The sequence below is a fragment of the Drosophila erecta genome, unplaced genomic scaffold (assembly GCF_003286155.1).
Source record: "Drosophila erecta strain 14021-0224.00,06,07 unplaced genomic scaffold, DereRS2 tig00000126-arrow-pilon, whole genome shotgun sequence".
Lineage (NCBI taxonomy): Eukaryota > Metazoa > Arthropoda > Insecta > Diptera > Drosophilidae > Drosophila > Drosophila erecta.
The window spans coordinates 1,373,681-1,399,333 of record NW_020825209.1 but is presented as its reverse complement, the minus strand read 5'-3'; the positions used below and the strand labels follow the sequence as shown (position 1 = coordinate 1,399,333).

The window sequence follows — 25,653 nt, the reverse complement described above, 5'->3', positions numbered from 1 at the left end:
TAAATTAAATACATGGGCCAGTCGTGGCGAAAACTGTGGAGTCTTGGGCACAAGTCTTTCGCACAAGAAGAAAACGCAAAGAGCCCAAAGACGACCAGCAACAACAAGCGCCGGGTTCGTGGGTCTCTGCATTTGAATTTCCGCTGAATTGCGCTCGGCCGACGCTTATAAATCTTAATTAATTAAAATACACAAAAATACACAGCGCAACAATAAGCTTCGACAAGCCGGAAAGTTTTGCGTTGGCCAAGGCAACTGGGCATTTAAACATGGCCCAAAAGCCAGCCAAGCTGGTAGAATCTATAAGCATATAGTATTTTTTAGGCTCATAAGCTTGTAATGCTTTTCTTAATATTATACACATACAAATAGTTGCGATTCCACATGACCACGGAAATGGTCTTCACACTCACACCAAATTTCACAACGGTAACTTCAATCAAAAATTCGACTTACCATGGGTTAGATTTTCGTTTCCCCCTTTCTGGAGGGGGGCACTTAAATTTGCCCCCAATTGCGGCGGCTGCTGCAAGTTGAAGACGAACTTCCTAATAAAGTTATTATGCCCCAGAGTTAACAGCAATTACACGGCCCCTCAACGTCATTTAGCATCTCTCAGCATCTGTCAACGTTATTTATTTTCTTTTATTTATTTATTTTTATTTTTTCTTTGTTTCTTTTTTTGTTGTCCCTGCCCCTTTTTTTGCGGCCATCATCCATCGGCCCATCATCAAACGCCCCAAAGAACAGTTAGTTTCTTTCGCTGTTTCACCATCTCTGTGCGCTTTTTGCTGCTGCTGCGGCTGCTGCTGCTCCACCGTTTTTCTAATCGAAATGATTTTGCTTAATTCATCTTAATTAGAAGAGCCAAAAGGCAGAGCCCAAAGTTTGCTGACCGGCGAACGGAGTGCTCAGATCTGTTGGATTTCTCGGATTTCATGGATTTCTCGGTATTCTTCTCGATAGCATTCTGCATCTGGCGGCAACTAAAATATAAATAAATAAAATAATACACAAAAAAAGGTATACAACACAATACAAAACAGGAGAGAAAAGAAGTGGGAAAGAGAATTATATTTGCCAGCTGGTTGCTATTTATTTAAATTTTAATTTGCGCTTCTGCGATGGCCGTTAGCCTTTTCGTCGCTGGTCACCCAAAAGTTCTTGAAACGAAGGCGCAAAAGACGTATAATAATGGCAAAAGATGATAAGCTCAGCTGAGACTTGTTGGTATCAGAGTCAATCTGAAGCTGAAAACGGAAGTTGCTGCTTAAGGCTTGAAACTAAACTAAATGAATTCGGTCTTTAAATTGCCGGCTATCTTCCCATTCCCAGAAGTCGAGAATTATAGCTGCTGCTGCGGTTTCATCTAGCTGTTGTTCTCGACCTAATGGGCCATCAGAAGTATATTTTTTGAATGAGATTGTAAGGCGACAGAGAGCTGCAAAAAGAAAAAAACGTAAATTAAATATGAGCAAAATTTAGGCCAACGAAATGGTTTTAAAAGAAAAACTCTAAATGCCAGATTTGAAACCCAAAGGTGCTTGCTTTCGTATTAAAGTTCGTTTTGTGTTGTAAAACATTTTGTATGCATGAATTCCGGATCCCTACGATTACAAGAAAGAAGTCAACTCGTATTGCTATTTTACCGTACCGAATTGCTACATTTTGTTGACTTATGTACGTACAATGTGCGTATTTGTTTTGCAGCTGCGGCAATGAGAATATGTTCAGTGAGTTCCTAAAAGGCTTCTTATTTTTATTTTCGTTGTGACAAACAGCAGATACAGATACAACAGATATGGCAAACTGGCTGGCAAAGACTGAACAGTCTGTAGACTGTTTGCCTTGCCACAAGATTTGTGCGAAACTTTGCGACAGTTTGCCACAGGATAAACTTGGACTTATCGCAATAGCCGCACAAATTGAAATGTATTTGGGAAGTTTTGGTTTTTGGCTTTGGATTTCGAAGACTTGGAGCTTTGGAGACTTGGCGACTTGGATTCTCTCTATTCTCTATATGTTGGCGCCATCAACTGGCGCCAAATCATTCGCAAGTCTCAATGACACCTGCACGGATTGTCGTGTAACACTTTGATTTTATTTCTCCCTGCCTCCGTGATACAGACATACAGACATTTTTTTTATTATTTATTTATTTACCTTGCTGGCAACGGGTTTTTTTCAAAAAGCGAGAGACCACGCGACGTATACGCAACGCAAGTCTTGTGTTCGGGCGAAAAAATGTTGGTCGCGTGGGCGTTTCGTCTTCAGACGAAAAGCAAAACAGAAAACAGAAAACAGAAAACCGATATACAATATAAACCTGCCCCACAACTGTTGGCCATAACTTTGCATTTTGTTTTTATTTTCATTTGTGTTGTTTTATATTTTGGCTCCGGCCACAGAAAACATCAAATGACAGAGAAAAATGCTAATAACAATAACAGCAAAAACGGGCGACATCAAAACAAGTTTTCGTGTTTCGCGGCGCTCACACTGCCAGAAATTGCAATTGAGTTTGGTTTACTTTGAAAACAAGTTTAAACTTTATGGCCAGACAGTTGGAGGCTTTAACTTTTGACATCAACTTCATTTGCGAGAACTTCCAAGGAGTTTATATTGCAGACACTCGGGTTTTACTGCATATTCTTTATAAGCAATGTAAAAAAAGACAGAAAAAACAGGAATAACATGTTCCCACTTGACTATCTTTGCTCTGGTTTATAATAAAAAAAATCTACAATTTTATATGTATTTCAAGTGTCTAGAGCTGACTGTAATGTCACATCTTATCGGCACCTTATTGTTGACAGTGTTTAATACTAATCTTAAAATTATAAACGCATTTTATTGTGTCGCTCTTTTCAACTGGATTCAAGTCAAACTTCATCTTGAATTTGTATAGTTTTGCGCATTTAATTTGGACTTTAGCTTTGCTCGGTTAACTGAACCAATCGAGTTTTATTGCAGCCTCAGTTTGATTTTGGCTCGAAGACTTTAAGTTTTTGGTCAAAGGCAAATTGAAAATTGTAATAAATAATTTGTGGAGGCCGGACAACGAACGTGTTAAGAAAAATCAATTATCTAATTGTTATTGAATGCGAATTGTGGGCGTAGAAAAATGGGAATTCGTAACGATGATTAAATAACATGTTTTCCTTAGTCGCCTGTATTTGGTTGACCCAATTCCAGTAGAAATGCTAAGAAATATTTATAATTTATTGATGAATGCCTTATTTAATATTTACTTCACCGGTTTTCCATTGCACAATCTTAAGATTTAAAAATCAAAAACGAACACCACAAGGTTTTATTGATAAAGCAGTTCAAATCTGCAAGTTTTTCATTTTTTAATTGGTTTTGTAGCTTGCTTGTTTTAAGACAGCGCTGTAAAAGGGGTGTAAAAAATGATAAAACAACGCTATTTGTCACCTTAAAAACTCGCTTAATTAGATGCCGCCTAAATTCCAATGGCCTATCATCAAATGCTTAACTCGGGCTATTTCCAATTTGAATGCAAATAATAATGGGACAAAAAAGCTGAGATTTATGGTTTCTATTTCTGACGATAAGAAGGGTCGCGCCCGTTCGGCAAATGAAAAAAATGTTAAAACAATTTATTAATCAACACGGGCAATTTGTTATATTTCCTTGGGCCCTGAAGTTAAGATCAAAGAGCCCAAAGAGGCCCGAGCATCTGGAATTAGTCAGTGTTCGAATTTGGCAAATGGATCGTTAATCACTCGACGAATGCTCGAATGCTGAATCAGATCCAGAATGCAAATGTTTCGGTTTCATCATAATGATCAGATTTTGTGAGGTGATGACACATTTTTCACGCTCTTATTTTGTTTTTTTGTCGATTTTTTTTTTCGTTTTTAAGCCGAGATATTAAAGACATATTTCATTCGGCACGCTAAGATGACGTTAAGATATATTTTACGGGACCATTTAAAGTATCTGGGCGACTTGTGTGGGAATCTATGTTTATTTGTTCACTTTTATATAGACCAGCGGGGCTTCTTGCATTTCGCATTGTCTTGGCCGCAAGGTCGTTTGGGGATTTATTTTTGGTTTTTCAGTTTTTCGGTATTTCGTTTTTTCGTTTTTTTTCCGCGGCTTAAACGAGATTTGAATAACTGCAGTGGTGAGAATTTATGATGTGTGCGAGTGCCGGAATTAAGCTGACAATAATAGCGGCAGATCCGCGCGTGAAACACTTGACAAATTGCGAAAAAAGAACCATCAATTAACTGGAATTACTCAATAAAATCTGTAGTTCATTTTGACTTAGAGTGTTTAAAGATAGTTGTTGGTCCAATAGTTGCTTATAGTAATCGAATACATTTGTAAGTTCTAAGACAGTCAGTTACTATTTATTGTTTTTCTTTCAAAAATTGTGACAAGATAATGTGATGCAGAGGGGCTTATATTTCTCGTGGTTCCTGCCTTCAAACCCTGTGCAAATATACCCAGATAAAAACCAAATAAAAACCAAACACTCCACCATCATTTGTTATGCTCAACCCGAAAAGGCAAATCTTATCGGAAGACAGAAGACAGCACGGAAAAAACAAAAAAAACGAAACCCAACCCAGAAACCATTCTTATCAGCGGCATGTCAGGCTGGCCGAAGACTTTACCCAGAAACTGAAACTGAAACTAAAACCCAAACCCAAACCCCAAGCCGAACCCCCTGAAAAACCCACCAAAGTCCCGCTCACATTTAACCTTTTTTCGGTGGCGTTTCGAAATTGAAAGTTTGGCGCTGAAACTGGTTTATTTGGCTAAAAACACAAAAAAAAAAACGAACCAAAAGCCAGCCACCGCTGCGGCTAACTGCAACCAACTGCAACTGCAACTAAAACAGCAGGCACAGTGGCTAACTTTAATTGAATACTATCGGGGAATGCTACAAGGGATATGATATTCCATCTTGGACGCACTTTTCGAACTAAAAATTACTTAGCAATACTGAAACATTTTTTTATGAACTATTATTAAAAATGCAATGATGTGTGCAGGTAATAGAACAGCACAAACTATTTTTAATTACACTAACCCCAATTTGTGTAAATAATATTGGAAATGTTCCTCTTTAGCTATTTAAAAATATAGACTCAATTTATTTGCGCTGAATTTAAGCCACGGCCTTAGGGGCCCAACCTCAATTTTCCACATTTGGGGATCTTTTTGGCCGACTTTCGGGTCTTATTTTGGGTTTTTGGTTTCGAGCCTTTCAGCCATCGTATTGTCTGCGTTCTCCCGTATTTTATTCGCTCGCTTTTGGCTGTTTTTTTTTTTCTTTTTTAGCTGTCTTGGTGGCTTTTTTGGCTAATTTGTGTGCACCTCTCCTGTCAGAGGCGTGTAATTGCCATGGCAGTTGGCCGACGGGGGCGTGTTGCCACTCCCAATTACCCAGTTTTTCATTTTCATTTTCATTTTATTTTTTTTTGTTGTTTTGGCTTTGGGTTTGGGTTTTCCTTTTCGATTTTCCACCGTTTGATATTTCGGGGGCTCAGGTTGTTTTTTGGGCAACTTTGGCAAAGCCAAGCCGAGACAAACCCGAAATTATTTACAACTTTGGCCTTTGCTGCACACAACAGCGATGACGCATGCACCTGTCAGACAACCAAATTCGCCTTATTTTTGCCAGTTTTCATCCTTAAGCATTTGAGCTTGTTGGCTGAAAGTTTTGTTGGGTTTCTTGGAAAGTGTTAACAAACAAATGGATGAGAGTTTTCTGAAGGGGCCATAAATAATTACAACCAAGTGGCAGCAACTGAATCAGAATATTGCAACTCGGATTTGAGGTTTGCCAACGGTCAAGAATATGCGGAATTCGGTTTTGTAATTTCCCACCACGATAAACGAAAGATTTTCTGCTTGCCAAAATTGCAAAACAACATAATATTTAGTAGCGAGTTTTTAAAACTAGGCATTATTTAGCAAGTAGTTTTTAAAAGTAGATATTGTTAGGCAAGGAGTTAATACTTATTTAACTTGCTTAAGCCCAATTTCCCCAATGAAGGATTACTTTTCTAGCAAGCTACCACTTTTCCGCACATTTTCTCCCTTTTCCTTCCGTGACCTCATCTCGTTGGCTGCATCTGCATCAGCATCTGCATCTGCATCTGCATCTTGGCTTTGTCCATCTGTCGGTGGGTTGGGTCTGCCTGTTTAATTGCACTTTAATTAACTTGCATTGTTCAAAGCGCCGTGTTAGCCCTCTTTGGACCCCCTTAACCCCCTTAACCCCCTTTTTCTATTTTTCCACTTTTTTTTCTTTCCTTTTTGTGACAAAGAAGAAAGTGCGGTGGCTGTCAGTTGTTGTTTGTATTTGTTTAAAAAAAAAAAGTGTTGCTGCAGTTGTTGGGCTCAGTTCGCATCAATGTGTCGGTGTGTATCTGTGTTTGCACTCTGCGCCTGTGGGTGGGTGTGTGCGTGCGTATCTGTGTGAGTTGTTTTGAATGCCAACTCAAACAGTCAAGTGTCGTGCAGTGAACTGTCAATAGAGTGTACCAACATTTCGCTCTGGCAAATAGAAGCAACTCGTTTTTTTTCCCTGTTTCCCTGTCGCAGATGAAGCAGACTGAACAAAAAAAGAGTTTATATAAATGTGAAATGCTGGCAAAAGTATGGGTGAAACAATCGATGTAGTATACACTCTACCAAAATGTATTACCTTAAAATCGCTATTTTAAGTGGCCAGTTCAATTGGTTTTAAAGGAATGCTCACTATCATTTTAAAAGCATGTGCAGTTACATGACTAACATATTTGTAAATGCTCAGATGATTCCAATTTATTTTGTGCTGAAATACGCACTCATCTATGGAACACAATTTGCGTCATACCGCATTGGGCAATCTTGCAGAAAAGGTCCCTGATAATATACCCTGTAATCCCGCCCGTAATCGGGTGTGGGCGCCACTCGGCTAAGAGTCAGTCTGGGGCATCGCTAATGAGACCACGTCTTGGTCTTGGTTGAGCTCCCCATTGTCCTTGTTCTGGCTACGACTTCCTGCTTTGGTCTTGGCTTTTGTTACCCAGCCTGCAGTGTTTCCACCCAACCCAACCCAACCATTTTCCAGCCCACTTTTCCCGCTTTTCCACCTGCTGACTAATCCATTTCATTGAGAGAACGAACGCGCCTTACTCGCCGCCGCGCTCTCGCCTGTGATTTAGTTTATGAATGAACTCGGCATTTCATTCATTCGCGCTGCAGCTTAAATACTACGACTGAAAGGACGAAAAAAACAAAAAAAATATATATAAGGATTCATGGGTGGCTATGCGAGCACACACACACACACACGCAGCCGAGGACATGCAACGGAATGAAGGAGAATATGCGCTTCCGTCTTTGGCGAATTCCTGGCCATGTTTTTCTCGTGCTGGGCTGCCAATTAAAATGCCACCGCCAGGCAAATGTGTGAGTGAGTGCCTACCACAAAACCCGACGATCCTGTCTAGCGCAATTTGCCAAGGAAGCCAAGATGACGATGACGATGGCGATGGCGATGGCGATGGTGATGAACGGAGGAGACCCCTTTTAATGACTGTAAATCAAGCGTACTTTGCATTTTGCCATCCGCCACATCCTGGCATCCTGGCATCCTGCTGCAGGCATCCCACATCCTGCGACACTAAGCTGCAGGATCGTGACGCAAACAAATTATCCTGCCAGTAATAATTCAGCGCTCTAGCTCAAGTACTTAAATAACTTAGCCTAACAGCAAAAAAATGCTGATTTAAAATGATGAGAAATTTATGATTATGTACATATGCACAAATCTGGCCCTCGATCTGCTCATCGTTTGAAGCCGAATTCCGTGTAGTACAGTGCAGCCTGGATTGGGGCAACAAACCCGTGTGACATGCAGCTCGAACTTTCAAGAGCCTTGACTGACTTGCAGACTTTTCCCGGCGGTGCTGCCAGTGGTGCTGAAGCTGCTGACGGTGGTGCTGGTGGTGCGGGTGCTCCTGGTGGTGGTGGTGATGTAGCCATTCACTTGTGGGCGGCTCGTAGGCGTGGCCAATTAGCATTTGGACATTCGACAGTTGTGCAGTGCGCAAAGCTAAAAAAAATAGAGAGAGGTCACAACATTTCGAATGCCCTTTTCCAAGCATTGAAAATTAGGAAATATTTACGAATTGTATTTACCGTAATCGGAAATATAAACTAGCAGTGTGAAGCAGGAAAAAAGATGCGAAATTTTCAAGACTTCTTCTAGTTGCAAGGACTGTTTTCGGCGACCGGCTTACTTTCGTTGCCCGAAAATGAAAAAGAAATTAGAATTCGTACCTCTGGCGACAACAGGGTACGTCTATCGCAAAGGGTTCCCCCCCCCACCAGACGGCGGACCAAATGAGTCACGTTGCAGCCACGGACCGGAAGTGAATGATGCAGAAAAAAGGCAAAAGCAAAAGCAAAAGCAAAAGCAAAAGCAATAGTAATAGCAACAAGGGCAAGGCAAACGGCAAGCGGCAAGCGGGAAACACAAAGGACAGAAAGTCCACCCCCGAAGTCAAGGAGCAGAGTTGTGACGTTGACAAATGCCTCGGAAGGGATCTGGATCTGCTTTCGAGGGTAAGTGACTCAGGCGGTAATCAGTGCACCTGCGCCTGGGCACGCGACCCCCTTCGATATGCATAAATACATACGTATGTATGTACATAAGCCCGGCCAGGCCAGTTCTGTCCGTGAGTCACTCAACCGAAAAGTGTCCTTTTTGTGCTATAACGTTTGATGGGCACGAAATTATGCAACCGGCAACTACAAAACACTTTCCTCGGGGAAACTCAGTACGTCCGTCCGTCAGTCAGTCAGTCAGTCAGTCAGTCAGTCACTCAATCAGTTAGTCATTCTTTTATTGGGCTGAGTTCTCGGTTGCCCAGGCACGTGGCAGAAATTAGCCTGCACCCAAAATGCTAGCAAGTATTTTTCAAGACCCAGGAACATATTGAATTTATGTCACTACAAGTGATGATCACACCAAAACGAGAATGAGTTCCAGATCAAAAACAATGTTGGGAATTATTTTGTTTCAACTTTGTGATAAAATATGATACAACATTTGTAAAATTGTTCTGTACACCATACAAATGCAATTGAAACGGGATCGCCAGCCTGTGCTGAAATATTTGCAAATTAGAAGACCTCTAATGGTGGAATTATTGACCAATTGCAACGCAAATTTTGCGGTAAATGTAGCCATAAATTGAAAATTTGCAAACGCATTCCAGCAAATCATAATCCATCCGCAAACCCTCGATGTTTCTGTGGAACATTCGATGACCGAACTGATTGTCACATTACAGGGGGCATTTGCATAAAAATCTACCGCTATCTGTTCTCGTTTTTGGGTTTTCGAATGATTAAGCAGAAATAAAATGAATTAAGCACCAAAAAAAGGAGCTCCAACTAAAATGCCAAAAATATCGTTTATGAATATTATATGTTCGGCCAAATGATTGCACTGTGGGGCATTATTATTCTAGCATGGAGCATAAAGTCCGAAACCAAAAAAAAAAAAAAAACAACAAAAAAATCGACACAAAATTAATTTAAAGAATCCGAGGGCGTTTTGTACCTGCCAATTTATATTTAACCATCCAAAATACAATAATCCACAAAAACAAAACATGCAGAACAGAAATGGTTGGTTAATTACTGGCAAAATATGAAAAGTTGAAAACTAATATTGGTATTATTGATGCCGTAAAAATGAAAATTCAAGCAAACTTTTTTTTTTTTTTGGTGGTCTGTCAGTTTCAATTGAAACTTATTGATGGTGAAATAATTATTTCCTCTTATCGAAAGAATTGTAGAAATGAGGATGACCAGATTGTAAGGAAAACAAATCAAAGGTTATTATATTATTATAAATATGTGTGCCTTGTTTCCCTTCCCAGATCCTCGGCATTGCTCTTGTTTTTTTTTTCTTTTTTCTGGGCCGGCTTGGATCCCTTTGATTTGTGGCCTGGCTAACCGACTTGTTTTCATAATGAGGCGCAAAGAGTTGAGGTGAGAATTATGAACAGGTAACCAGTGGCTGGCCGAGATAGAAAAACTCCTCCGAGAAGTGGACACATTAATTGCTGGCAGAAGGTCGTACACGCAAACCAATCTCATCACATCGAGATCCTGTCCCAGATCCCCCGTCTCCTTCAACAAATTATATATTGAGGCAAATTATGATTCCCGGCGTCCGAAGTCCGTCCATTCGTGTGGGAAACTGACAATGACACGCTAAAGACCCGCAGATCTAGCAGATCTAGCAGATCTCGCAGATCTTGCCGATCTCGCAGATCCCGAATATCCCAAATATCCCCGGGCTGCGGCTGCACACGTCTGGTTTTCTAATCCCGAAACGGGCAGCATCACTTCTGTTTGTTAATTGCAGTTGGGTGTGTGCACTGCTCACAGGATCATCACATAGGCATTCCGGCTCACAGGAAGCCGTGTCGCCAAGGTCCCAGGGTCAGAAAATCGGGCCAGAAGTATTCTCCCTCCATCACCACAGGGGGGAGGTGGCATTACCCATTACCTGGGCACAGGTACAAAATGACTTCACACAATGCTAGGCCAGAGAACAGCAACAAACACTGCAAGGAAAACAGCACAAGAAATACCAGTGGTGAAGGAAACTAAATGTGCTTTGCCTAAATGAAATAATGGAAATCATTTTAGTACGTAACTAGTTTGATATAATTTGTATAAATAATAGCGATCATTGGTAGCAGTACAATATCAAGCACTGACTAATGCGACAACTTACAGCCGTATTTTCTCGCTGTGTAGAAAACAGATATCACCAGAAAAGTAAGGACCAACTGCAAAACAAACGAGCGAAAAGAAATTCAAAGAAATCAATTGCAGGGCCCAACAGGCACGTCTTCTCTGCACCGCACTGAATGGTACAGAAGGTTTGTGAATCTGAGAGCAGTCGGTGAGTCAGATGGAGTCGAGAGGGTAACGGGGGGTCACGGAGGGTAACGGAGGGCACCGGGTATCCGGGGTATTCGGGCAGAAGTGAGACACACGCACCAACTAAAAGACACGCACCGAGCGAAGAGGAAGGCCTGTCGATCCTGAGCAGCTACCGGAAATGCAGCACATTGCACCACACCAGAAACATCATCTAACCAGCAGCAATATCAAGTTGTAGGGTGCGGGGGCCACAAGAAAATCCAGCTACGAATGCAGTTCGTGCGTTTGCACTCGATTCTTTTCCCCCCATCTACATATAAATACATGCAAGTATATCTCTCTTTTTTGTTCTTCTGCACTGTTTCAGTTTCTGTTACTGTTTCTGTTTCGCGGTCTCGTTTTTATTTTCATTCCCTGATTTGTGTGAGCCGCAGCTGTCTCGGGTTCCAGTGTTTCGAATATATCTGAGAAGCGGAGAATCGTAAGAAAGAGTGATTTTTATCAGCCATCGAACAGCATCGAACAGAACGATTCGTTCTTGGGGCAATTCTATTTTAAACAGCGGCTTCTCAGGCGGCCACGGCCTGCAGTCACTCTAATTGCAGTCGCAGTATATACAATTTCATTGGAAATATTCCTGCAGAGCCACAAACAGTTGAAAACATTTAAGGAAATGTGAGGCAAATATATATTGATTTTTGATTTAATGTTAGTAAATCAGGGTTTTCTTGATCCAGGCCCACTGTGCTAGCTGTTACTATTCTTTGAAAGCCAAAACTTAATCAGCCGCATTAATCGCATTACAAATTGTCGCTGGGCTGCATTTTTTCCCATCGCAAAAGCGGAGCGCAAAATGCTGGAAAAATGAGAGCCCAGGAAAATGTTGTAATGGAAAACTAAATGGTATAAAGTGCATTGACGGGATGCCATCGTTGCACTTGTCGCACTGCTCCCTCATATTTTTCTTTCTTTTCTTTTCTTTTCTTTTGTTTTTTTTTTTTCAACATCTTTTTCGCAGTCTGACCTCTGACGAACTCTGTGGAGCAGCTGTGCTGCAGATGTCTTGCTGTTGCTGCAGAAACATTGCTGCTGTGATATTGCACCTTCCGACTGCGAGTGAATTTAATTGACACCCCGGCGACGGGCTAAATCTGCAACTGCAATTAGCCGAGCCACAGATTCCAGAGCGCCAGATACGCCCGTCGGATAAGCAGATACTTTAGCTACTTTTCCCACACGCCACTGACTTGGTTTTTGGCTTGGCTTGGCCAAGGTTGCAAGGTTGGCAGAACAACAGAATCTCCTCCCAGTTCTCTGGCCTACAAATTATGCAGAAATGTTATAACTTTTACTAACCCGCCAACCGATCCACTCGGCGGAGAACCCATTCTCAAGCGGGACAAGGTTGCCAATTGACTGTGAACAATGCCAGAGAAATGGAGAAATCGGGAATAGATGAATGCGGCCAACAGAAATAGAGACACATATGTTTTGATGGATGAGCTCGAAATGAAATTATAATAGAAGGGCATTTGGTAATAATATCAAGGGAAATCTATTGACTTTTGTAAAAAAAAGAGAGTTTCATTTAACATTCAATCATATTTTCTTGTTTATTATTATTTATGCAATGAACTCCACCCTTGTACAAATTCTCATTGCATGGGATTCCTAAGACTTGTGTTATGTGATGCCACATGCACCGAAATCTCCATCTATTTGAAGTTCAGAACTCAAACTTCTCGCCGGTCGGTTGTTCAATATATATATATATTTTTTTTAATAATATTTCATCAAAATTATGCCTAAGCAGATCTTGGCTTCCTCTTTGGCTTCTGGATAGTTCCCAGATTTCAATTGTCATTATTTTTAACTGCTGCGGAAGGTGAACGAGAAATGAGATTTCAAATGCTATCGTCCGCTCTCTTTCTCTCTTTCCCTCTGCCCACTACCCATCTCATTTTGGCTAGGTGTGTTGTAACAACAGCAGTGAGCAGCCAGCAGTGGAAAGAGGCAACAAGATGGCATTTAATAGCCCCCCGGAGACACGAGGGTTAAGCGTGTGAGAAAAGCCAAATTCCAGTGAAAAGTCGAATGGCGAGAAGGGCGGTGCGGTGGTAGGTGCACCAAAAATTATTGTAAATTTTATTTAATTACTAATGAAAATATCAAGGATTGTGTGAGAGAGCGGGAGACCAAAAACAGAACCCAGAGACAATAAAGATTCCAGAACAAGAAAAGGGCGATCGTAAAAATGTCAAGCGAGGCCGGAAGATGCGATGCCCAGCCCAGAGCAGGAAAAAATAGAAAGAGGAATTCAGGGCGGCAGAGGTCAAAGGTGACCAAAACAAGACAGGAAAGGTAGATAGCAAGGCAGAGACAGAGCAAGCAAACGCGGACACCCACTCAAAAACCCAAAGATTCTATCACTCAACCATCGATCATTATTGATTATTTAAATATCTTAAAGTTTACATTAAAATCACACGAGCAGCTGAAAATACCATCAAGATGTGGAGAAATGATCCTTGATGCCCTCTCTTTTTCGCACTCCAGCCGTCCTTTTTAGTCACGTCTCTGTCTTTTCGACTTCATTATAAACAAATCCTGTACGACAGATATACACACACACATCCCGAGCCACAAGATACAAAGATACAGAGATACAGACAACCTAATGATGCTCATTAGATGTCTTTAGGGCTCTTCAAACAGGGAAAACCAATTCCCAGACGGAGACGATCTTTCGTAGAATTACTCAACAGGCAAGTTGGAAATGCTCTCGGTTTCCCTTTTCCCTTTTTCCTCCATTTCCCGTGCTCCGTAAATTCTAGACAATTTGCAGTTATTTTTAGTTTAGGGAGTGAGTCGGACTGAAATGAAATAACCTACATATATTAGTCTGAGATTTTCCGGGGATTTATGCGGCAGACAAGCGCGGCTTCGGCTGGCAATCGTATATATTTAGACAAAGCACTTAGGATTTCTCTGTGTGTGGGGGCGGCAGGATGGGGGAGTGGCCATTTGTGGGGGTCGTAGTCTTTACCATTTACATTTCGAACATAAACATAAATATATATACAAATATTTTAGGTTATAAACTTAAATATCTAAGCAAATGCATTTATATCTTTTAGTTATAACCTTAATAGGCCCCACCGGTTAAAGTCTCTAAACTTCATTATGTGAAATTGAATCCGAAAAAGGTGAGAAAAACAAAGCACAGAAGTGAGACGGCATAATTACCAGGCCCCAGTTACTCTTCAAGTCTTTTTCAAGCGCCTTTTGCTTTGATAATTTGTGTTTTCCGAGGGGAAAAGCCCCTTCTATCTCCCCGCCCAGCTTTTCGTCTCAGTTAATTTGTTGTTTTCATTGAAACTTGCGCAAAGTACACGGAGTTTCCCAGGCCAAAAGTAAAAGCTGCGCTTAGGTGTTTTTCGTTGGCGTTGCCTAATTAAGTCGGTAGCAAGAGTAACTTTACCACCCCAGCAAACTTAATCGAACCACATTTTCTTTATGGATTTACCAAGCGGCGTTAGTCGTCACAAAATGGCAAAGAATAAGATTGGTAGAGAATGGGATCCCCTAAAATAAAGTTGTCACGAATTAAATCTAACAAGAATACATTTTTTTTTTAAGCAAGTGAATAATGGTGACTGATTTTTCATCATATAAGCTGATGGACAGAGATAAGGGCCATATATATTTACATATATGAGCTATCGTGTTATAAAAACTCTGCCATCTATATCAAAAAATTCCCAAATACAAAAAGCGATTCATAGCCGTTCCCCCAAAAAATGGCAGATGGTTTAATTTTTTTCTCATCGCCTTTTTGTTACGTATAAATCTGAAATAAATCGCTGTCATTTAAAATTCAGTCAATGGCGTCGCAAATAAATCAAAAATTTATTGTAACGCATTTAAATACATGCATATTTCATCTGCAAACCCGAAGAGTGGGGTGTAATCGATGATGGGTTTCGATTTATAAACCGAGTTCTGACAGGTCAGCGAACAGGTTGAAAAATTGGCAACGTTGTGCCAAAAGTCCAACTGTATTAAACATTTTCTTTTAAGCCATTGAAAAATCTTGTGCTTCACTTGATGAATAAATTCCAAAGGAATATAATCAGCTGTTGTGTTAAACTGATGGTAAAATTATTATATGATAGGAAGCCAAACAAAGTCATCTAACGGTGTAAATAAAGTCATCACATGGCCAATAAACCCCTTTTAATCGTAGAAAAACCTAGTTGAACACTGGGAAAAAAGAGAAGGGGAAAGGAGCGATGAAAACCAAAAACCACAAGACACAGTCATGCTGCCCCTCGAGCGCTTTCCACATTTTCCATTTTCAAGTTCATTGTCACTTGCCGGCAGAGAAACGGGGACCTCCTCAAAGGCGACGACCGCTAACCAAGAGCTCCGAGTGCCATAATCCAATTATGAATTTTCACATAAATTTTTACTCAGCCCCGGACCATAAAAAGAAAAACTTAAATGTATATGCATGCTTATGCTTTTGATGGAAATAAGCGAGAGTGTCCCCCGAAAATTCCCCTATCAATCGGGGCGATTGCTCTCCTAATAATAACAATAAATTTCGTCCATGAAATCCATTCAATGGAATGGGGTAAAAAACGAGGGAAAAGCAGTTGTTTTAATGACCGAACTTTGCAATGCTCTGACATTTTTTTGCTTTAAAAATTAAATGTTCGAGTAATCAATCCACTTGTTTGAAATTCTATTTGTTACTCATGCAGTATAAATATAATTATTTGAGAATATGAAAACCAACAGTAATCGTACTGGTGTGTACTTCAAAAACTTCAAAAAAATACTTAAGCTGCTGACAATTTCGAAGACTGCAACTGCAAGATTACTTTATTTTTATCAATCGGTCTGCGCAGAGAGACGCTGATAATGTCGGGTAATAATTACAGCTCAAAAAAAGAAAAGACGTTGTGATTGGGACGAAGATGGGGGACTTTGGGGGGCTTTTCTCAGAACGAATAGTGGTGTTGTGTGTGTGGGGGGGGGAGGGGGGGTGAGACCCTGGACCCAGAATCTCAGGGGATGGAGGTGGAGAACCTGGAGTTGACTCATTGAAAGTCATCAGGGCGACAACGTCAACATCATTGTCAGGCTGCAGCCTGCAGCCTGCAGCATCAACTCCATTGGCAACCCATCTCGAATCCATCTGCAAGCCAGCCCATCCTATCTCAAGACCCCATCCCAAGACCCCATCCCAGGTCCCCATCCATCCCATCCCATCATCATCGCCATCATCATCATCATCATCATCATCTGGGTGTCTGAGTCTACATCTTCGTCTTCATTTTTCGCTTTCAGCTGCCCCATCAAACCCATCGAGTATGACAATTTCATTTATTTAACATGATTTTTACGCAGCGAGTGTCACAATGGCTGAGCACATATATCGCCTACATACATATATGTACATATGTATGTAAATATATAAATGCATACATGCTTAAATATCCCGAGCAGAAGCAAAAGGGTACAAAATGCAGATGCATCTTTGAAACTCCAGCTGAGGAAAAGTGCTGTAAATTACTTGGCGCGTTTATTTAATGAATGCCTGATTGAGTTATCAATTAATTCGATCTATCGTTCGTCGCACTCCAAAACAAATGATTGTTTTAGCGATTAATTCACTAATAATTCTGCAAAGGATTTATTTGTTTCTGATTGCACATGCACAAGTATTATTAAAGTAAATCGGTGTGTTTTTCACTCTTGTCCATATCGAATTTAATTCCACCATTATCTTTTCAATTGCCAGCGCCGATTGTCACTTTCTATTCCCAATTCTGGAAGTCCACTCCTCATTTATTTTTCCGACGCTTATCACAATCAGAAGAGCGACCCCTTCGAGTGATCAGCTCGCACTTTGGGTAACGAGGATGGGAAGGAAGGGGATCCACTGATTATCAGCAATTTTCATACAGAAATGGAAAATCGAAGTGGAAAAGATGAGAGCAGAGTCCAAATAAAAATTCTCAAATGAAAGCCAAGTGCCAGGCGGCGACGTGGTGAAGTGGCTCTACCCTGTCTCAAACCCCTCTCCTACCCCGCCCCACCCACCCTCCTTCTCCCCTCCCCGCACTCCCCCTGGCCACCACAAGGCGTCTTCATTCCCCGCTTTTCATTCCATCAATGGGCTACGTGCCTTTTCAGCGATTTTGCAGCCTCTTCTGCTGCCGAAAATAATAATAATGAAAAACAGAAAAGCAAAAACAAAACAAATAAATAGCAAGAAAATATATATATCATAATAATAATATTAATACAAGCTCAACAATGGGAAATCACAGCATAAAAAAGGGGGGAGATGGCAGGTATAAATTCGTTGGGGTTGAACCAATTAAATTGGGTAAAATAATGGTTAATTTAAGTATTAACGAAATGTTCGATTTTGAGTATCAGTATCACTGTTAATTTTGAACAATTTCGAAAGTTACGATGGCGCAGACATGTGTACAGTGAATCCCCGGAGGACGCGGACGGGTGGCAAATACATTTCAAGTTTCGAGTTACAAATGAAGCGAGGCTAAAACGTTGGCAATTTTAATTACTTACATTTCACTTTTGTCAAGCGAACGGCAGCCGGTCAAGTGCACCAACCACCTCCCCCCTCCCCCTTTACCCCATCCCACCCCTCTCGCCAGGAATACGCCCCTGCCTGTGCCACGCCCCCAACCCACCGAGTTGGATCCCAAACGTGCTATAAACCGGTGCACCCACCCCGCTCATTCCCCATCAATCGGAATCCTCCAAAGACGGTCGAGCCTTCCAGCTACACTGAGAAAGAGAAAGTGTGCAAAGTTCAACTTGAACGAAGCTAATGCAAATAACCTTAATAAAAGTCAACATTTTGAAGGCTCATATTTGGAGTACTGGAAACAGTTCCTTTTGGGCATTTCTCGCCGTGTACTCACGACTCATCGAGTCGCAGTCGCATTCACAGGCAGTTGCTTTTTAACTAATTACCGTTGCGCCATTCACCTTGAGCCGCCCGTCGCTCCCAACACCCAAAACCGTATTTTCCCACCTCTGAAAACTCTTTTCGTACCCTTTTCTCAAAGGCTGCAGTGAATTTGCAGTGAGCACAACGCTAGAATCAGTTTTGCTGTCTATGTAGCTTCTTTGCCAAATTACAAGTTTTGCTTATTATTTTTGTATTATTTGTTGAAGCTGAAAACATTTTCTAGGGTATTTGGTCTGCGGTATCCGTTCGCCGGCGTTTTTGCACAAATAATTTAGACAGCGAAAGTAATCGGCAACGAGTTGGTTTAGAGGCTCGGACTGATGGACAGATGGGAAAATTTAAATGAACTTGGGCAAAATAAAAAACCACTCGTACGTGAGGCCAATGTACGGTACCAAAATTCCCCACCGCTGCTTTTTTTCGAAAGAAACTCTAAGACTTCATCGTGTGATGGTGGTGGGGTGGGGGGAGTGGCGCTGGGACCACCATTTCCACCAACAGCTGTTGCCAATGACCCCCAGGAATCTAAGAAGTCGCATTACACTCGGCCTTTATGGGGACCATTTCCCAATTAACTGATGCGCAGGGTGGGCATTTCGTCTGGTTGGTAAGAAATACGACTTGGGTTACACTCCTACGCCTACAACTGAAACGAAAAACGGTGACGCCAAATTGTGATGAATTCATTCCAAATACACTTGTATTTCGCAGCTTGATAGCTGAGAGTTATGAAATGATGAGTACTGTCTGCAAAGCCTGGATGGTTTACTCACAGCTTTTAGCTATACAATGTAAAATATAATCTTGTATTCAAATCTCAAAACTGCAAGTGCCAGTCACTGTGACTGCTTAACCTTTGGCTTATTTACTCTTGGCTCCCATTCGGCGACACTTAGTTTTTTTCTTCTTTTTTTTTTTGTCACCCCCTGCGAACTATCCCTTTGAACGATAATTACATGTCGTCTTAGGCGCGCGAAGGGGTTGGGAAATGGAAAATGGGAATTGGGGACGGGAAAATTGAGATGGGGTGGTGGACGGAGGGGGCGGCGGACGGCATGGAGGTTTGACTGGCAAAGTGTTAGTTACATTCTGGCCAGCAGCACGTAATTTGCTGATTTTGAATTTCGCCAGGCGACGGCAGCAAATGAAATGCTCCTCATTCTGCATTTTAATGCGCCCCAGACTGACAGCCATGGGCGGGGAGTTTTTTTTTTCTTTTTTTTTAGGGGGATGGCGGCGGGCAAAGGGAGGAGGTCTTGATCCCTTTCGCTTTGCATTTTGTTATATTTTTATTTCACTTTATTTCTCCCCGCAGTTTTCCTGCTACTTCTTTTTTGGAGGGCTAAACTAAACTATTTGTTGCTGCCGCTGCTGTCAACTTCAGGGGCAGGGGAGCCGGGGGACTTTGAGTCAGCATCCCCGTTAGTGAAGGCCCCTCCTCCTCCTCCTCCTCCTCCTGCCCCCACACACCCCACACCCTTTTTTTGGCTGGAACATATTTGCACTGTCTGGCAATTTTTAAGCAATTTCAGCATGACTTGGGTGGGACATTTTCCCCTTTTTCCCCTTTTCCGCTGCCGCACGCCTGGAAATGCTGCATCCTGTTTAAATGTTTTCCCTTTCCATGGCATCTTTTTACAGCCAGGCGAAAAAAAAGAAAAAAATGGAAAATAAAAGTAGGAAGAGGAGGGTGCAGGTCGCGTCGTTGAAATTAAAAATAAATTTCACAGTAAACACACATAAAAAGAGACGCTGCCATTGGCCTCTTCTGTACTGAAGGGGAGTCTGGATGGATAGATGGGGATTAGATGCAAAGAAACTCAATCGTTGCAAGTCCTCGGGAAATTTATCAAATCACTTTATTCGCCAAGCGATGCTGACTAACTTTTTTTCATTTAGCTTATGCCCCAAAACCTAAAGTGTAAATTGTATTAAATAGATTTAAAATCAGTTTAATATACTTAGCTCACATTTCAGAAAATTGAGAAAACTTGTTCAGGGGACCAGGCTATTGGGTTGGTCGAAAATTCCCCGGCTTTCCAGGGTATTGGTTTCAAAAAAGGCAAAAACACGGGAATTTCCAGGGGAACACGGCGCAGTGCAAAAAAAAAAAGGAAAAGAAAAGAACAGCCGGACGTTCAAAAATAGTTCGAGGAGTCTGCAAAAATCCCCGGGGGAAGGACGACGCCTCTAGGAGATTGGCGGTGTCTTTCTGCCCTTGAATCCGAGAATTCCGGAGAAGCGGGAGCGGAAAAGCGTGCCAAAGTACCAAAGCTGTACGGGAGTTGAGAGTGGAAATGGAGATGAGGATGAGGTGGGGGTACGGAAAACAGGAATACGGGATGTGGACTTCGGATCGGAGGTAGGGGACTTTTAACTTACACGTCTGAGTGCTTATATTTAGCTGCCTGGCAACAATGATGGAAAATCCAAAATAGGGACGGCACTGAATGTCTGCATCTGCAGTTGCCATGGTGAGTTTCTCCCTCCTGCCCCTTTTCCACACCCTAATGAGCAGCCAAAACTGTCAACTAAGACAGGGATAAACAGAACAGAAGGTATACAATTTTGATTTGATACAATGCTATGGTAATAGGTCTTGAATTCAAGATAAAACAAGATAGAATGCTATAGTCGAGTTCCCCGACTGTCAGATACCCGTTACTCAGCTAGTAGAAGTGCAAACGAGAAATTTCAATATTTTCTGGAATATCGGTAGGAATTTGGGAAAAAATAATAAAATTTAAAGAAACTTTAAAATTTCTTTACAGTGTGGACGTGAGAGTTTTGTGCGTTTTGTGGGCGTTAGAGTGGGCGTGGCAACATTTGGAACTTGCGCTGTGTCTATGTCTCTAGAAGCTGCATGCTTAGTCTCAACATTCTAGTTGTTACAGTTTATACGGACGGACATAGCCAGATCGTCTCGGCTATTGATCCTGATCAAAAATATATATACTTTATATTGTCGGAAACGCTGTCTTCTGCCTGGTTACATACTTTTCAACGAATCTAGTACACCCCTTTACTCTACGAGTAAGGGGTATAAGTACTTCAAAACGTTAGTAACTGTAGCTTAGGATTATCCATTATCTCATATATTCATGAAATGAAACCCACAAATTAGCGGAAACAAATTTGTTTTTTGGTTAAAAAGGGTGTACCTTGATAAGGAGCTATCTGAAATATTTAAGGACAAAGCTTGTGCATGCATTTCAATTTTATTGTTATTGTAGTGTTTCAAAATACTGAAATTCCAACAAATCCTATCTCGCTGATGGAATTTATGGGATCTGGCTATGATCTTTCTTATCGAAAAAAGGCTTTTTGTTATGATTGGGGTTTATAAACAATTTTGGACTACGCATATTGTATGTACGACAAGTAGAGGAAATGCCCTAACTATCCAACGTTCGGCTTATCTGACGCCTTTGTGTAAATTTAGAGCGCAAGGCATTGATATTCCCATACGGCGGCCATAAATTACACGACAATTACTTGGGGAACCGAAGAAAATCAGCGGTGCTTGGAAAAATCCCCCCATCGAAAAGGAGAGGGCAAGAAATCCGAGGAAAGAGGCGCGAAAAGAGAGAGCGGTAAATTGGAAGAGAGCCGACACTTCATCACTCCCTCGAATTTTCCGATTTTCCGGCGATGCCTCCCTCACACGCGTAGTTTAAATTGCGTTCGCAGCAATCGTGCCATAAATTTCCCCCCGAAACTTGTTTATTTTGGTCTCTGCATGTCTCCAGTGCCGAAATCTTCCCATCCAACAGTCCATCTTCATTTGGTATCTGGTATCTGTGTATATTTTGTATCCCAGTATCTCGTGGAACGCACAGCTTGTGTATTGATTCAATTATGGGAAAACTTAGAATCAACTCATCATGCAGTCGATTGATTAACAAGTCGCACCTAGTAAAATGGCTCCCACAGAGTTTGAGTTTTCAACTGAGCTTGGTTTTATAAGTGTGACATTTGAAATATTCTTAATCCAACTGAATTATAGATAGACAACAGAAAACGAAGCAATGTTGGCACCTACAAAAAAAAAGCCTGCTTAATCTTAAAATTAAGTAAATTGAACGTTAAATAAATAGCGAAATAAAAGTAGCAGTTTAAAAAACACATCAAACACTTCTCAGTGTGGTTCCCATGGGACTTCCTTCGTTTTGTCAAGCCAGAGATTTCGAGTTTTTACTCAAATTGGTCGGAAGAGGACCATATGTCGCTCTTCACAGCCCTTCTGGCATTCCACAAACCGAAGAAAGACTGCAGATTTCTACCAAAACGGGAAGAATTGTGGGTGCGAAGAGGGAGGAGAAATGGAGAACAGCTGCTGTACCGACAGCATTGACCTCTTGACGGCCAATTCTCCTACTTTATCTCAATCTGCAGCGTTTAAAGGGCTTATACTTTATGTGATCTTTTTTTTGTGTTTTATCTTCTCCGGCAACAGTTGGTGGTCCACACTTTTGGCGGAAGGTGGCGCTGCTAACAGCAAATCAGGGTGCAATTAAGGCCAAAAGCCAGATGGCCGAAAATCGTGGCACATCGGCCGGCTATATTCCCAAATTTGCTTGCACGGAAAAAAATGTATAGCAAAGACGATATATTCGTATAAATTATTTATAATATAATTTATGCATTGCATATGCGGTTGGCAAAACGTTTAGTATAGTTATGTATATACCAATTTATTAAAATTGTGGAAACTTAAAAAACACATTGGTAATCCCAAAATGATCAAAACGAATACTGAGTAAAACAGAGGTTGCATCGAGCCGCGCTGTTAGCCCTGTTGCATGCTGTTAGAGCCTGAAACACCACTTGCAACATCCTCGAACATGTTGCGTCGCTTTGTTTTGTTTGAGGACAGGCCGCGCCGGCCGAAGAAGTCGGATTTTCGGATCGAGTTCGCACTTCGTTCCGTTCGCTCGTACCGTTCGCTTCGCAGCGGCGGAAACTCCGTACTATCGATAGCTGGTATCTCATTGATACTTTTCGAGACCCCGAAGACGAGAACTCGCATATTCGCCCGAGAAAACTCTTAGTAAATGCTTATTAAACCGATATATAATTAAACATATTTTTTTTTGGTGCAAACGTAAGCCAAACAAATTGCATTTTGGTGTGGATTACCAGTGGAAAAGTGAGTGCTTAAAATGGAATAAACAAGGCTATCATACAAAAAAAAAACAAAGCCCAAAAAACCAAAACAAGCTGAAAATTGTCAACCCAACGATTATGGATTAGTGCCAGTGGCCGGTCAGAGTCAGTTAAAAAAATATATGCATATATTAGGACTAAGGAGCCCGAATTGATTAACAAACAGTGTGAGTAAAAAAGTTCAACAGTAAAATCTCAAGAAAACTCCTGTGTTTTGGCTTTTTTCATGCGCCAACTGCAACAGCTGCTCCCTCACTTTGACCTTTTCGTTTGATTTTGTTTATAATATACTGTTAGCCAAGTCCCCGCCTCTCTTGGCCCCTTTAAAGTTTCGCTTTTGGCCACTTTGGCATTTTGATTTCGAATTTGCTAGTGTTTTTTTTTTTTTTTTTTTTTTCCTGAGAAAATAGGGCTTTCAATTGAAAATGGAAGCAAGATTTTTGATTGCAAACTGTGTTGAGGAATATTTATATTATAATTTCAGCTTCATGAAATGGCCAATGGCAATAACTAGTTGCTCAAAATTTAAGTATGTGTCTCTTTACTAGTTGAAATACCATCTTTCTAATAAGGATGGATCATAGAATCTAAAAATTATGTTTCTTATAAAAAACCTAAGTTGAGTTAATTTATTTAATTCACTGTGTTATACCCAAACACCTTAAGTCTTTCAATTGGATATTTACTTTCCCCTTTTCAATAATAGATCTTCAACTCCAGACCTTGGACACCTAATTAGCTTCTTCTGAGCATTCTTCCCCAGAGCATCTGTAGAAAAAAGTGCTCTGCTTAACTGATTCGATCTTTTCTTTTCTTGGTTTTGCATGATTTATGATTTCAAACAATAAGTTTGGAAAACAAAATGTAAGAAGCAAGCCAACGATTAGGCATTTCGTGAGCACTTATGTTGAAAAATTAATATTAAATGTATAGAATAATTTTTTGTTGTTGTATACAAGTATGTACACAAACAAAAAATCTACTTGAATATGCTAAACAATGCTAAAATTATTCTGAACAATTTACGGCATACGATAAACTATAATAAATATAACATTCAACTTCAAGTTTTAATCTACATAATAGGCAATGTATATTAAATGTGCGCTTTGCCGTTATTCTTAAATGCGCATGTTTATTTATAACATACTTATACTTATGTTTTATGTGTGTCGTTTACGGATTAACATACATTTGGTTGTTATGTTAATAAATTCGCAAATACATTTAATACTTTTTCTCATTGATTAAATTGAAAGCGAGCACTTCGTCTATCTTATTCACATTACATTAAAAATTCCTAAATCAAATAATAAATCCATTCGGGATTTATTTTTGTTTTATAAATTCTTTTTTTCTGTGTAACTCCCTCCAGCTGTTAACGAAGAAAATGTTGCTAGCGGCTTTGGTGTTAAAGACACAAATGCGAGTTCAAGAAGCTGAAGGCCCAGAAGCTTTACCAATACGTCGATGCAGTGCACACAGATACTCACACACCTGCAGATACATATAGAAGCGTATCTTCAGACTCACGCACCTGTCCCTTGTCATTAAAAAAGCAAGCAAAGTTTCAATCTTCTTTGGCAAGCTCACCTTTTACTTACTCTACTGCTGCCTCTGCTTTCATATATGTCGCATGATAAACACAGGAAAAATATTGATTGGCTGCGAGATTTGCTTAAATACGATTAGCAAAACTAATCTCAGAAAGCATTGGCTCTTGACCAGAAAATGTATTGATTTTTTAGATGATTTCAATGACTTGTTGTTTTCATATTTATTATTCCTATAAGAAGCTCATATGATTACATTTTGAATAACGTTATTACGTTTTTTGTTTGAAAACAAGAAGTTTTTAAAGTGTATTTGAGAACGTGAGTGTGTGTAGCCTTTGGATTTTATAATTTGGCCCAATTTGCTGGCATTGCAAATTGCTAAAAACGTCTGAAACAATCGACAGGAGGAAAATGGGGAAGTGTGGGGAAAAGGATGGCAGAAGAGGCGTTCAGAAGGCGTGGCAGGAAGTGCAACATGCTCATGTCGCAAGTTGTTGTTGCCTGTATTTCTCCTGCACTTTTTGTTGCTGTGTTATCGATTGGCGAGGCCGCATTTGTTGGATCGTTTTGACGCGTCCTCGTCAGCATGTCGAAACTTATTTTTCCTTTTCAATTTCGCCCTGCGATTTTGCATTTTTTTTTTTTTTCGCCTGCCTGTCGCTTTGTTAGTTCTTTGCATGCCACAAATTATGTTCGTCACCCCCTTTCTGCCCCAATCCCTCTGGATTACCTTGAGAGCGGAGCTGTCAGACATTTTGACAGTTTCTGCCGTATCGGTTCCACCGATTTGACTGCTGCGCTCATCATTTTTGCCCCTTTTTTGTTCAAGATATGGCTCCGTTTAATGAATAATTGGTATTTTACATCATTTAGGCAGTATAAGAAAATACTTATTGCCTGGCATTTGCATCTGCCAGCTAATTTCTCATCTCATCTCTAAAAAGAAATGCAGACGAGGGCATTCGAAAGGCAAGCAAT

The 25,653-nt window shown here is 40.8% G+C and overlaps 1 protein-coding gene across 2 annotated transcripts in view; it reads left to right on the top strand.

Annotated features, from left to right (window-relative positions):
* Window positions 1–25,653, top strand: part of LOC6550325 (irregular chiasm C-roughest protein) — a 131,192-nt gene that overhangs the window by 86,064 nt on the left and 19,475 nt on the right. Inside the window, exon 1 of one of the 2 annotated variants that reach the window (XM_001976737.3) lies at window positions 22,848–23,284. The exons of the other annotated variant lie outside the window; for it this stretch is intronic. The gene's annotated coding sequence lies outside the window, so the exon portion shown is untranslated. Of the gene's footprint in view, window positions 1–22,847; window positions 23,285–25,653 lie in introns of those variants that run through there. 2 annotated transcript variants of the gene reach the window in all.